Below are 16,085 nucleotides of genomic sequence, written 5' to 3' on the forward strand. Positions count from 1 at the left end.
GTTGATTGGTCCACACCCGAGACAGCTTTCCTTAGAGCCTAGTCTCACATGGTCCTTGAAGTTGATTGGTCCACACCCGAGACAGCTTTCCTTAGAGCCTAGTCTCACATGGTCCTTGAAGTTGATTGGTCCACACCCGAGACAGCTTTCCTTAGAGCCTAGTCTCACATGGTCCTTGAAGTTGATTGGTCCACACCCGAGACAGCTTTCCTTAGAGCCTAGTCTCACATGGTCCTTGAAGTTGATTGGTCCACACCCGAGACAGCTTTCCTTAGAGCCTAGTCTCACATGGTCCTTGAAGTTGATTGGTCCACACCCGAGACAGCTTTCCTTAGAGCCTAATCTCACATGGTCCTTGAAGTTGATTGGTTCACACCCGAGACAGCTTTCCTTAGAGCCTAGTCTCACATGGTCCTTGAAGTTGATTGGTCCACACCCGAGACAGCTTTCCTTAGAGCCTAGTCTCACATGGTCCTTGAAGTTGATTGGTCCACACCCGAGACAGCTTTCCTTAGAGCCTAGTCTCACATGGTCCTTGAAGTTGATTGGTCCACACCCGAGACAGCTTTCCTTAGAGCCTAGTCTCACATGGTCCTTGAAGTTGATTGGTCCACACCCGAGACAGCTTTCCTTAGAGCCTAGTCTCACACGGTCCTTGAAGTTGATTGGTCCACACCCGAGACAGCTTTCCTCAGAGCCTAGTCTCACATGGTCCTTGAAGTTGATTGGTCCACACCCGAGACAGCTTTCCTTAGAGCCTAGTCTCACATGGTCCTTGAAGTTAATTGGTCCACACCCGAGACAGCTTTCCTTAGAGCCTAGTCTCACATGGTCCTTGAAGTTGATTGGTCCACACCCGAGACAGCTTTCCTTAGAGCCTAGTCTCACATGGTCCTTGAAGTTGATTGGTCCACACCCGAGACAGCTTTCCTTAGAGCCTAGTCTCACATGGTCCTTGAAGTTGATTGGTCCACACCCGAGACAGCTTTCCTTAGAGCCTAGTCTCACATGGTCCTTGAAGTTGATTGGTCCACACCCGAGACAGCTTTCCTTAGAGCCTAGTCTCACATGGTCCTTGAAGTTGATTGGTCCACACCCGAGACAGCTTTCCTTGGAGCCTAGTCTCACATGGTCCTTGAAGTTGATTGGTCCACACCCGAGACAGCTTTCCTTAGAGCCTCGTCTCACATGGTGTTGGACCAGATGACGCCAAAAGGCGCACAACTCAAAGACAACGCACCATCAGAGTATGAGAGCTCGGGGCTAAGCATTTACACCATTGGAATCTCATTTGCCAGTAAAAATATGATAATTGGTTTTTTACCCTTTTATCTGGCAACAAAACTGACAAGGAGTCATGTTTGACTCCTTGTAAAAAGGTGTCAGTTTTGTTGCCAGATAGAAGGGTAAAAAACCAATTATGATACTGATGTACACTATGAGATCTCTTTTACCAGTGGCAAAATATAATAGTAGGTTTTTACCCTTTTTAACTGGTACAAAACTGACACCTTTATTCAAGGCATCATGTTTGCAATGACCACAACACAAGTAGTCGGGTGTGGGCCAATCAACTTCAAGGACAGTGCATATTATCATCTTTATCAGAGTTGCATCTTTTTGTTTGCTTTTTTGACTACTTGTGTTGTGGTCATTGCAAACATGATGCCTTGAATAAAGGTGTCAGTTTTGTACCAGTTAAAAGGGTAAAAAACCAATTATGATACTGATGTAGTTTATATTACGATTAAAATTCCTTCCCTCTGTTACACTGGTCAGCAAAAAAATAAATTCTGGCCTGGACTTTTGCAGCTGTTCTAGACTAATGTCAGGGCGCCGATTCCAAATCTGATTTGCTCAGATTTTCTCCATCACATCTCAAACTTATGCTATCGGCATACTCTATTTTCATTGATTTTACCCGAAATTAACTCTGTCACTTATGATTGCAAGTTGTTGCGAGTCAGTGACTTGCTTTAGTGTTAAAATACGGTGCTGTATTTTTCGGACGGTGTGTTTATAATATCATTTTATGTAGATATCCACATTTAGTTAATATTTTTCTTCCGCAGTTTTTATTGAAAATGCAATACTGTAGTAGTGTGTAGTGTAGTGTATAGTGTATAGTAGTGTAGTAGTGTATAGTGTAGTGTATAGTGTAGTGTATAGTAGTGTATAGTAGTGTATAGTGTAGTGTATAGTAGTGTATAGTGTAGTGTATAGTAGTGTATAGTGTAGTGTATAGTAGTGTGGTGTATAGTGTAGTAGTGTATAGTGTAGTAGTAGTGTATAGTGTAGTGTATAGTGTAGTAGTGTATAGTGTAGTGTATAGTGTAGTGTATAGTAGTGTATAGTGTAGTAGTGTATAGTGTAGTGTATAGTAGTGTATAGTGTAGTGTATAGTAGTGTATAGTGTAGTAGTGTATAGTATAGTAGTGTATAGTGTAGTGTATAGTGTAGTGTATAGTGTAGTGTATAGTAGTGTGGTGTATAGTGTAGTAGTAGTGTATAGTGTAGTGTATAGTGTAGTGTATAGTGTAGTGTATAGTGTAGTGTATAGTGTAGTGTATAGTAGTGTGGTGTATAGTGTAGTAGTAGTGTATAGTGTAGTGTATAGTGTAGTGTATAGTGTAGTAGTGTATAGTGTAGTGTATAGTGTAGTAGTAGTGTATAGTGTAGTGTATAGTGTAGTGTATAGTGTAGTAGTGTATAGTGTAGTAGTGTATAGTGTAATAGTGTATAGTATAGTAGTGTATAGTATAGTGTATAGTGTAGTGTATAGTATAGTGTAGTGTATAGTGTAGTGTATAGTGTAGTGTAGTGTATAGTGTAGTGTATATCTCAAAAACCTGATGTGATAGACAAAAACTGATGCCAGATTTGGAATGAGCACCCCCCCCCCAAACTCACCAGTGTAATATACCGATTGGAAATACAGTAATCCCTCGCCACTTCGCGGTTCAAGTTTCGCGGCCCCAGTGCATCGCGCATTTTTCGAACTGATTTAAAGGACCTCATTATACCTGTGCGGTAAGACCATCATCATCATCATCGTCGTCATTCATCATCACGTTCATCGAACTGCACAGGTCTGTCATCGTCGTCATCGTCATCGTCGTCGTCGTCGTCGCTGGAGTCAAGTCTCAAGATGCTACTGTCATTGGTGAGTGTATAGCATCATAACACGTATCGTATGAGAGAGAGAGAATGTATAATATTAAGGTTTTATAATTAAATAGATTTAAGTAAAATATATAAAGTATAAATATACATCTTCTTGGTTCTTTCGGTAAAGTCACGTAGAAGGGAAGTAAGAAAATAATTAAAATAAAACATGATAAAATAATAAAAATAATACATAATAAAATAAAACATAAAATAATAAAATAATAAAAAATAAAAATAATAAATTAATCGTCTTGGTTCTTTCGGTAAAGTCACGTAGAAGGGAAGTAATGAAATAATTAAAATAAAACATAAAAAAATAATGAAGAATTCTTCACCTGAGGACGGCTGCTTGCGTTGTGGCCGAAACGTCGTGAGAATTATTTTATTTTGTTTCATTTGTATTATTTTATTATGTTTTATTTTATTATTTTATTATGTTCTATTTTTATTATTTTATTACTTCCCTTCTACGTGATGACTTTACCGAAATAACCAAGAAGATGAATCCCTGCAGTCACGAACAGCTTGAAATCGAAATTTATAAATATACATATTTTAAACATTCTGCTACCCACACACACACATATACGGAAATTCCTAGGGAGGCCAATCCTACTTCGCGAATTTTCACCTATGTGTCTCCGGAGAAAACACTACAGGGGCATAAGTAACCACGACCACCACTCCTCGCCTCCGGTTGATGGGAAGGCGAACCCAAAGTAGCCTGGGGCTTACAGCTTCCCACACCTCACCGCCACGCTCCCACGCCCCCTTCATTCTTTTGTTCAGAAGAAGAGCCACTCCCTGTTGTTTGGCAGTCTCCTGCCCCGAGTGGAGGACTGTCCACCCCTCATGGTGGCAGGAGCCAGAGCCGGTCCACCGGACCTCCTGAATGCCACAGAGATCCAGGCGGTACCGGTCCAGCTCCCGACGGAGGAGTGGCAGCCTCTCCTCCTCCGCAGTGAGCGCTCGAACATTCCACGTGGCCACACGAAGTGGCTTTTCGTTGTTTCTGGAGGAGCCCCGAGGGTGAAGATTCAATCTCCTGGCTCCGCCAATTGGGGTTTGGCCAGGAGACGTCATAGACGCCTGTCCCCCGGGGCCTCCGGCACAAGCTTACTTGTTACAGATTTCAGTCGTGGTTTAGTGGTTATTCATTGAAGGTAGAGGGGTTACCAGCCCGAGTGGAGGACTGTCCACCCGTCATGGTGGCAGCAGCCAGAGCCGGTCCACCGGACCTCCTGAATGCCACAGAGATCTAGGCGGTACCGGTCCAGCTCCCGACGGAAGAGTGGCAGCCTCTCCTCCTCCGCAGTGAGCGCTCGAACATTCCACGTGGCCACACGAAGTGGCTTTTCGTTGTTTCTGGAGGAGCCCCGAGGGTGAAGATTCAATCTCCTGGCTCCGCCAAATGGGGTTTGGTCAGGAGACGTCATAGACGCCTGTCCCCCCGGGGCCTCCGGCACAAGCTTATTAGTTACAGATTTCAGTCGTGGTTTAGTGGTTATTCATTGAAGGTAGAGGGGTTACCAGCCCGAGTGGAGGACTGTCCACCCCTCATGGTGGCAGGAGCCAGAGCCGGTCCACCGGACCTCCTGAATGCCACAGAGATCCAGGCGGTACCGGTCCAGCTCCCGACGGAGGAGTGGCAGCCTCTCCTCCTCCGCAGCGAGCGCTCGAACATTCCACGTGACCACACGAAGTGGCTTTTCGTTGTTTCTGGAGGAGCCCCGAGGGTGAAGATTCAATCTCCTGGCTCCGCCAATTGTAGTTTAGCCAGGAGACGTCATAGACGCCTGTCCCCCCGGGGCCTCCGGCACAAGCTGATTAATTAGATATTTTTCACACAACAACAACAACAACAACCGCCATTCGCCACTAAGTGGCGGTGACGCCACCACGAGGCTTGTGCCAGAAACACACAAAGACACACACACAGACAGACATACTCAACACACACACAGACACACACAGACACACAGACAGACACAGAGGCACACCACACACACAGACACACACACACAGAGATACACCACACAGACAGACACACACACACATAGAGACACACTCAACACAGACACACTCAACACACACACACAGACACACAGATACACAGACACACACTCAACACACACACACAGCCATAGACACACACACACACAGACACACACACAGACACACAGACACACACTCAACACACACACACAGCCATACACACACACACAGACACACACACACACTCAACACACACACACAGCCATACACACAGACACACACAGACAGACACAGAGACACACCACACACACAGACAGACACACACAAAGATACACCACACACACAGACACACACACATAGAGACACACTCAACACAGACACACTCAACACACACACACAGACACACAGATACACAGACACACACTCAACACACACACACAGCCATAGACACACACACACACAGACACACACACAGACACACACTCAACACACACACACAGCCATACACACACACACAGACACACACACACACAGACACACACAGACACACACACACACAGACACACACAGACACACACACACAGTGACACACACAGACACACACACAGTGACACACACAGACACACACAGACACACACAGACACACACACAGACACTCACACACTCAGACACTCAACACAAACACACACACACAAACACACTCAACACACACACACAGACACACACACACAGCCACACACACACACACACAGACACACTCACACACTCAACACACACACTCAACACACACACTCAACACACACACACAAACACACTCAACACACACACACAGACACACACACACAGCCACACACACACACACACAGACACACTCACACACTCAACACACACACTCAACACACACACTCAACACACACACACTCAACACACACTCAACACACACAAAAACGCAGTGAGAGCTGACTCTGCTCAAAATCGCCTCTCTCTCCCCTCTGCGTTCCCTTCCCCGAGGCTGAGATGTTTCGGATTCCTCAATGTGACCAAGCTGCTGCTGATGATGCTGCTGATGATGCTGCTGATGATGCTGATGATGAAGCAGCAGCAGTAGTAGTTGTAGGCAAGTGACACTTTCAGAATTTGCAAGCTCAGCGAGGTTCGTGGGGCGTGCGTGTTTGGGTGCGGCCGTCGATCCGTGGCCCACTTAACGATCGCTGGAGGGAATTTGAGAGACTCGTGGAGAGGACACGGTGACCCACAGTGACCTGTAGAGACGCATAGAGACACAGAGAGAGACAGAGAGACACACGGAGAGAGACAGAGAGACACACGGAGAGAGAGAGAGACACAGAGAGAGACACAGAGAGAGAGAGAGACACAGAGACACACAGAGAGACACACAGAGACACAGAGAGAGACAGAGATACACAGAGACACACAGTGACCCACAGTAACCTGTAGAGACTCACAGAGACCCATAGAGACCCACAGAGACTCACAGAAACCCACAGACAACCACAGTGACCCACAGAGACCCACAGAGACCCACAGAGACCCACAGAGACCCACAGAGACACACAGAGACTCACAGAGACTCACAGAGACCCATAGAGACCCACAGAGACTCACAGAAACCCACAGACAACCACAGTGACCCACAGAGACCCACAGAGACCCACAGAGACTCACAGAGACTCACAGAGACTCACAGAGACCCATAGAGACCCACAGAGACTCACAGAAACCCACAGACAACCACAGAGACCCACAGAGACCCACAGAGACCCACAGAGACACACAGAGACTCACAGAGACCCACAGAGACTCACAGAGACCCACAGAGACTCACAGAAACCCACAGACAACCACAGTGACCCACAGAGACCCACAGAGACCCACAGAGACCCATAGAGACCCACAGAGACTCACAGAGACTCACAGAGACCCACAGAGACCCACAGAGACACACAGAGACTCACAGAGACACACAGAGACTCACAGAGACTCACAGAGACTCACAGAGACCCACAGAGACTCACAGAAACCCACAGACAACCACAGAGACCCACAGAGACCCACAGAGACCCACAGAGACCCACAGAGACACACAGAGACTCACAGAGACTCACAGAGACTCACAGAGACCCACAGAGACTCACAGAAACCCACAGACAACCACAGTGACCCACAGAGACCCACAGAGACCCACAGAGACCCATAGAGACCCACAGAGACTCACAGAGACTCAAAGAGACCCACAGAGACTCACAGAGACTCACAGAGACTCACAGAGACCCACAGAGACTCACAGAAACCCACAGACAACCACAGTGACCCACAGAGACCCACAGAGACCCACAGAGACCCACATAGACTCACAGAGACCCATAGAGACCCACAGAGACTCACAGAGACTCACAGAGACCCATAGAGACCCACAGAGACTCACAGAAACCCACAGAGACACACAGAGACTCAAAGAGACCCACAGACAACCACAGTGACCCACAGAGACCCACAGAGACCCACAGAGACACACAGAGACTCAAAGAGACACACAGAGACCCACAGAAACCCACAGACAACCACAGTGACCCACAGAGACCCACAGAGACCCACAGAGACACACAGAGACTCAAAGAGACACACAGAGACCCACAGAGACACACAGAGACTCACAGAGACCCACAGAGACCCATAGAGACTCACAGAGACCCATAGAGACATACAGAGACCCACAGAGACCCACAGAGACCCACAGAGACCCACAGAGACCCATAGAGACTCACAGAGACCCATAGAGACTCACAGTGACCCATAGAGACCCACAGCGACCCACAGAGACACACAGAGACTCACAGAGACTCACAGAGACCCACAGAGACACACAGAGACCCACAGAGACCCACAGAGACACACAGTGACTCACAGAGACCCACAGAGACACACAGAGACCCACAGAGACCCACAGAGACACACAGAGACTCAAAGAGACTCACAGAGACCCACAGAGACCCACAGAGACACACAGAGACTCAAAGAGACTCACAGAGACTCACAGAGACCCATAGAGACTCAGAGAGACTCACAGAGACTCACAGAGACCCACAGAGACCCATAGAGACTCACAGAGACCCAGAGAGACCCACAGTGACCCACAGAGACACACAGAGACTCACAGAGACACACAGAGACTCACAGAGACTCACAGAGACCCACAGAGACCCATAGAGACTCACAGAGACCTATAGAGACCCACAGAGACCCACAGAGACCCATAGAGACTCACAGAGACACACAGAGACTCACAGAGACTCACAGAGACACACAGAGACCCAGAGAGACCCATAGAGACTCACAGAGACCCAGAGAGACCCACAGTGACCCACAGAGACTCATGCGAGGCAGTCGACATCTACAACGACCTCCTGTGTACACTCACAAACTCACCAACTCACACATCACCCACTCACTCACTGACCCACTCAGCCACTCACTCAGCCACTTACTCACTCACTCACCCACTCACTCACTGACCCACTCAGCCACTCACTCTCTCATTCACTGACCCACTCACTCACCCACTCCCTCACTCACCCACTCACTCACTCACTCACCCACTCACTCACTCACTCACCCACCCACTCACTCACTGACCCACCCACTCACTCACTCACTCACTGACCCACTCACTCACCCACTCACTCACTCAACCACTCACTCACCCACTCACTCACTCACCCACTCACTCACTTAACCACTCACTCACCCACTCACTCACTGACCCACTCACTCACTCATTCACCCACTCACTCATTCACTCACCCACCCACTCACTCACTGACCCACTCACTCACTCACTCACCCACTCACTCACTGACTCACTCACTCACTCAACCACTCACTCACTCAACCACTCACTCACTGACCCACTCACTCACTCACCCACACAGTTCAAGTTCATGTATTAGGTGTAGCCCTGTGAGCCATTCGGCTCTAGAATCGGGTGCAACCGCAACAAACATGAACACGAAAACATCTTAAAGTGACTATGTGACTGAGTGCAAACAGAACATTCAAAATATTGCAGAAAAATCACCGTACACCAAAAAAAAATCCCAGTGGGATGCAAGTCAAACAACAACAACAACAACCACAAGACAACTTAGATTAAGGCGATCAGTCTAACTCTGTAAACAACAACACAGACATGGCCAAACCAAAAAACGTTTCTAAAATCACCAAAATAAAGCCATGAAAGTCAAACAACAACAACCACAAGACAACTTAGATTAAGGCGATCAGTCTAACTCTGTACTACAACAACACAAACATGGCCAAACCGAAAACAACTTTTCGAAAATCGCCAAAATAAAGCCATGAAAGCAATGAAACTGTTGTCATTGGAACTGTGACCGAATTTTCACAATAAACTACGTAAACAACTTGTATCACCAAAACCCTGCACCACCCCCACCACCCCCACCACCACCACTACCACCACCACCCCCACCACCACTACCACTACCACCACCACCACCACCACCACTACCACCACCACTACCACCACTACCACCACCACCACCACCCCCACCACCACTACCACCACCACTACCACCACTACCACCACCACCACCACCCCCACCACCACTACCACCACCACTACCACCACTACCACCACTACCACCACCACCACCACCCCCACCACCACTACCACCACCACCACCACCCCCACCACCACTACCACCACCACCACCACCACTACCACCACCACCACTACCACCACCACCACTACCACCACCACCACCACTACCACCACCACCACCACCACTACCACCACCACCACTACCACCACCACCACCACCCCCACCACCACTACCACTACCACCACCACCACCACCACTACCACCACCACCACCACCCCCACCACCACCACTACCACCACCACCACTACCACCACCACCACTACCACCACCACCACCACCCCCACCACCACCACCACCACTACCACCACCACCACCACCACCACCACCACTACCACCACCACCACCACCACCACCACTACCACCACCACCACCACCCCCACCACCACCACCACCACCCCCACCACCACTACCACCACTACCACCACCACCACCACCACTACCACCACCACCACCACCACCACCACCACCACTACCACCACCACCACCACCACCACCACCACTACCACCACCACCACCACCACTACCACCACCACCACCACCCCCACCACCACTACCACCACTACCACCACCACCACCACTACCACCACCACCACCACCCCCACCACCACCACCACCACTACCACCACCACCACCACCACCACCACCACTACCACCACCACCACCACCCCCACCACCACTACCACCACTACCACCACTACCACCACCACTACTACCACCACTACCACCACCACCACCCCCACCACCACTACCACCACTACCACCACCACTACCACCACCACCACCACTACCACCACCACCACCACTACCACCACCACCACCACTACCACCACCACCACCACCACCACTACCCCCACCACCACCACCACCACCCCCACCACGATCATCATTTGAGGCTGAGTCGATCTAAGGGAGCGGGAATCGAACGCGGTTTGAAGGTGGGTTGCTCTCATCATCATCATCATCAGTAGCATCATCATCAGCATCATCAGCATCATCAGCATCATCAGTAGCATCATCATCATCATCATCAGTAGCACCATCATCATCAGAAGCATCATCATCATCATCAGTAGCACCATCATCATCATCAGTAGCACCATCATCAGCATCATCAGCAGCATCATCATCATATCATAGGTAATTCTGCTACTCACTAATCCACTCACCCACTAACCCACACACTCACTCACCCACCCACCCACTCACCCACCCACTCATCCACCCACTCATCCACCCACTCAATCACCCACCCACCCACTCACCCACCCACTCACCCACCCACCCACTCACCCACCCACCCACTCACCCACTCACCCACCCACTCACTCACCCACCCACTCACTCACCCACCCACCCACCCACCCACTCACCCACTCACTCACTCACTCACCCACTCACTCACCTCACTCACTCACCACCTCACCCACCCACTCACCCACTCACCCACTCACTGACTCACCCACTCACCCACCGACTCACCCACTCACTCACCCACCCACCCACTCACTCACCTCACTCACTCACCCACCCACCCACTCATCCACCCACTAACTCACTCACTCACCCACCCACACACCCACTCACTCACTCACTCACCCACCCACCTACACACTCACTCACCTCACTCACTCACCCACCCACCCACCCACTCATCCACCCACTAACTCACTCACTCACCCATACACCCACTCACTCACTCACCCACCCACCCACTCACTCACCTCACTCACCCACCCACCCACCCACTCACTCACTCACCCACTCACCCACCCACCCACTCACTCACCCACACACACACTCATTCACTCACCCACCCACCCACTCACTCACTCACCCACTCACACACTCACCCACCCACCCACGCAGCCACTCACCCACCCACGCACTCACCCACTCACCCACACACCCTCTCACTCACTCACTCACCCACCCACCCACTCACCCACACACCCACTCACTCACCCACTCACCCACTCGTCCACCCACTCATCCACCGACTCACCCACCCACCCACCCACTCACTCACTCACCCACCCACTCACCCACCCACCCACTCACCCACCCACCCACTCACCCACCCACTCACCCACCCACCCACTCACCCACTCACCCACCCACCCACTCACTCACCACCTCACCCACCCACTCACCCACTCACTCACTCACCCACTCACCCACCGACTCACCCACTCACTCACCCACCCACCCACTCACTCACCTCACTCACTCACTCACCCACCCACCCACTCATCCACCCACTAACTCACTCACTCACTCACCCAACCACTCACCCACTCACCCACCCACTCACTCACCCACCCACCCACTCACCCACTCACTCACCTCACTCACCACCTCACCCACCCACTCACCCACTCACCCACTCACCCACTCACTTACTCACTCACCCACTCACCCACCGACTCACCCACTCAATCACCCACCCACTCACTCACCTCACTCACTCACTCACTCACTCACTCACTCACCCACCCACCCACTCATCCACCCACTAACTCACTCACTCACTCACTCACCCACACACCCACTCACTCACTTACCCACCCACCTACACACTCACTCACCTCACTCACTCACTCACCCACCCACCCACCCACTCATCCACCCACTAACTCACTCACTCACCCACCCACACACCCACTCACTCACTCAACCACCCACCCACCCACTCACTCACTCACCTCACTCACTCACCCACCCACCCACTCACTCACCCACCCACCCACCCACTCACCCACCCACCCACCCACCCACTCACTCACCCACCCACCCACCCACCCACCCACTCACTCACTCACTCACTCACCCACTCACCCACCCACCCACCCACTCACTCACCCACACACACACTCACTCACTCACTCACCCACTCACCCACCCACCCACTCACTCACCCACACACACACTCACACACTCACCCACCCACCCACGCAGCCACTCACCCACCCACGCACTCACCCACTCACCCACGACACCCTCTCACTCACTCACTCACCCACCCACCCACTCACCCACACACCCATTCACTCACCCACTCACCCACCCACTCACCCACTCACCCACCCACTCACTCGCCCACCCACCCACCCACCCACTCACTCACGCACTCACCCACTCACCCACGACACCCTCTCACTCACTCACCCACCCACCCACTCACCCACACACCCATTCACTCACCCACTCACCCACCCACTCACTCACTCACTCACCCACTCACCCACCCACTCACTCACTCACCCACCCACCCACCCACCCACTCACTCACTCACTCACTCACCCACTCACCCACCCACCCACCCATTCACTCACCCACACACACACTCACTCACTCACTCACCCACTCACCCACCCACCCACTCACTCACCCACACACACACTCACACACTCACCCACCCACCCACGCAGCCACTCACTCACCCACTCACCCACCCACTCATCCACCCACTAACTCACTCACTCACTCACCCATACACCCACTCACTCACTCACCCACCCACCCACTCACTCACCTCACTCACCCACCCACCCACCCACCCACTCACTCACTCACCCACTCACCCACCCACCCACCCACTCACTCACCCACACACACACTCACTCATTCACTCACCCACCCACCCACCCACCCACCCACTCACTCACCCACACACACACTCACTCACTCACTCACCCACTCACCCACTCACCCACACACCCATTCACTCAACCACTCACCCACCCACTCACCCACTCACCCACCCACTCACTCGCCCACCCACCCACCCACCCACTCACTCACGCACTCACCCACTCACCCACGACACCCTCTCACTCACTCACTCACTCACCCACCCACCCACTCACCCACACACCCATTCACTCACCCACTCACCCACCCACTCACTCACTCACCCACCCACCCACCCACCCACTCACTCACTCACTCACCCACTCACCCACCCACCCACCCACTCACTCACCCACACACACACTCACTCACTCACTCACCCACTCACCCACCCACCCACTCACTCACCCACACACACACTCACACACTCACCCACCCACCCACGCAGCCACTCACTCACCCACTCACCCACCCACTCATCCACCCACTAACTCACTCACTCACTCACCCATACACCCACTCACTCACTCACCCACCCACCCACTCACTCACCTCACTCACCCACCCACCCACCCACCCACCCACCCACCCACTCACTCACTCACTCACCCACTCACCCACCCACCCACCCACCCACTCACTCACCCACACACACACTCATTCACTCACCCACCCACCCACCCACTCACTCACCCACTCACACACTCACCCACCCACCCACGCAGCCACTCACCCACCCACTCACTCACTCATTCACTCACCCACCCACCCACTCACTCACTCACCCACTCACACACTCACCCACCCACCCACGCAGCCACTCACCCACCCACGCACTCACCCACTCACCCACACACACACTCACTCATTCACTCACCCACCCACCCACTCACTCACTCACCCACTCACACACTCACCCACCCACCCACGCAGCCACTCACCCACCCACGCACTCACCCACTCACCCACACACCCTCTCACTCACTCACTCACCCACCCACCCACTCACCCACACACCCACTCACTCACCCACTCACCCACTCGTCCACCCACTCATCCACCGACTCACCCACCCACCCACCCACTCACTCACTCACCCACCCACTCACCCACCCACCCACCCACTCACCCACCCACTCACCCACCCACTCACCCACCCACCCACTCACCCACTCACCCACTCACCCACCCACCCACTCACCCACTCACTCACCCACCCACTCACCCACCCACTCACCCACCCACCCACTCACCCACTCACCCACTCACCCACCCACCGACTCACCCACTCACTCACCCACCCACCCACTCACTCACCTCACTCACTCACTCACCCACCCACCCACTCATCCACCCACTAACTCACTCACTCACTCACCCAACCACTCACCCACTCACCCACCCACTCACTCACCCACCCACCCACTCACCCACTCACTCACCTCACTCACCACCTCACCCACCCACTCACCCACTCACCCACTCACTTACTCACTCACCCACTCACCCACCGACTCACCCACTCACTCACCCACCCACCCACTCACTCACCTCACTCACTCACTCACCCACCCACCCACCCACCCACTCATCCACCCACTAACTCACTCACTCACCCACCCACACACCCACTCACTCACTTACCCACCCACCTACACACTCACTCACCTCACTCACTCACTCACCCACCCACCCACCCACTCATCCACCCACTAACTCACTCACTCACCCACCCACACACCCACTCACTCACTCACCCACCCACCCACCCACTCACTCACTCACTCACCTCACTCACTCACCCACCCACCCACCCACTCACCCACCCACCCACCCACTCACTCACTCACTCACCCACCCACCCACCCACCCACTCACTCACTCACTCACCCACTCACCCACCCACCCACCCACTCACTCACCCACACACACACTCACTCACTCACTCACCCACTCACCCACCCACCCACTCACTCACCCACACACACACTCACACACTCACCCACCCACCCACGCAGCCACTCACCCACCCACGCACTCACCCACTCACCCACGACACCCTCTCACTCACTCACTCACCCACCCACCCACTCACCCACACACCCATTCACTCACCCACTCACCCACCCACTCACCCACTCACCCACCCACTCACTCGCCCACCCACTCATCCACCCACCCACTCACCCACCCACCCACTCATCCACCCACTCATCCACCGACTCACCCACCCACTCACCCACCCACCCATCTACTCACCCACCCACCCACGCAACCACTCACCCACCCACCAACCCACTCATCCACCCACCCACTCACCCACTCACTCACTCACCCACCCACCCACCCACTCACTCACTCACCTCACTCACTCACTCACCCACCCACCCACCCACCCACTCACCCACCCACCCACTCACTCACTCACTCACTCACCCACCCACCCACCCACCCACCCACCCACCCACTCACTCACTCACTCACCCACTCACCCACCCACCCACCCACTCACTCACCCACACACACACACTCACTCACTCACTCACCCACTCACCCACCCACCCACTCACTCACCCACACACACACTC

This window comes from Lampetra fluviatilis, unplaced genomic scaffold (assembly GCF_964198595.1).
Source record: "Lampetra fluviatilis unplaced genomic scaffold, kcLamFluv1.1 SCAFFOLD_452, whole genome shotgun sequence".
In the NCBI taxonomy this organism is placed as follows: domain Eukaryota; kingdom Metazoa; phylum Chordata; class Hyperoartia; order Petromyzontiformes; family Petromyzontidae; genus Lampetra; species Lampetra fluviatilis.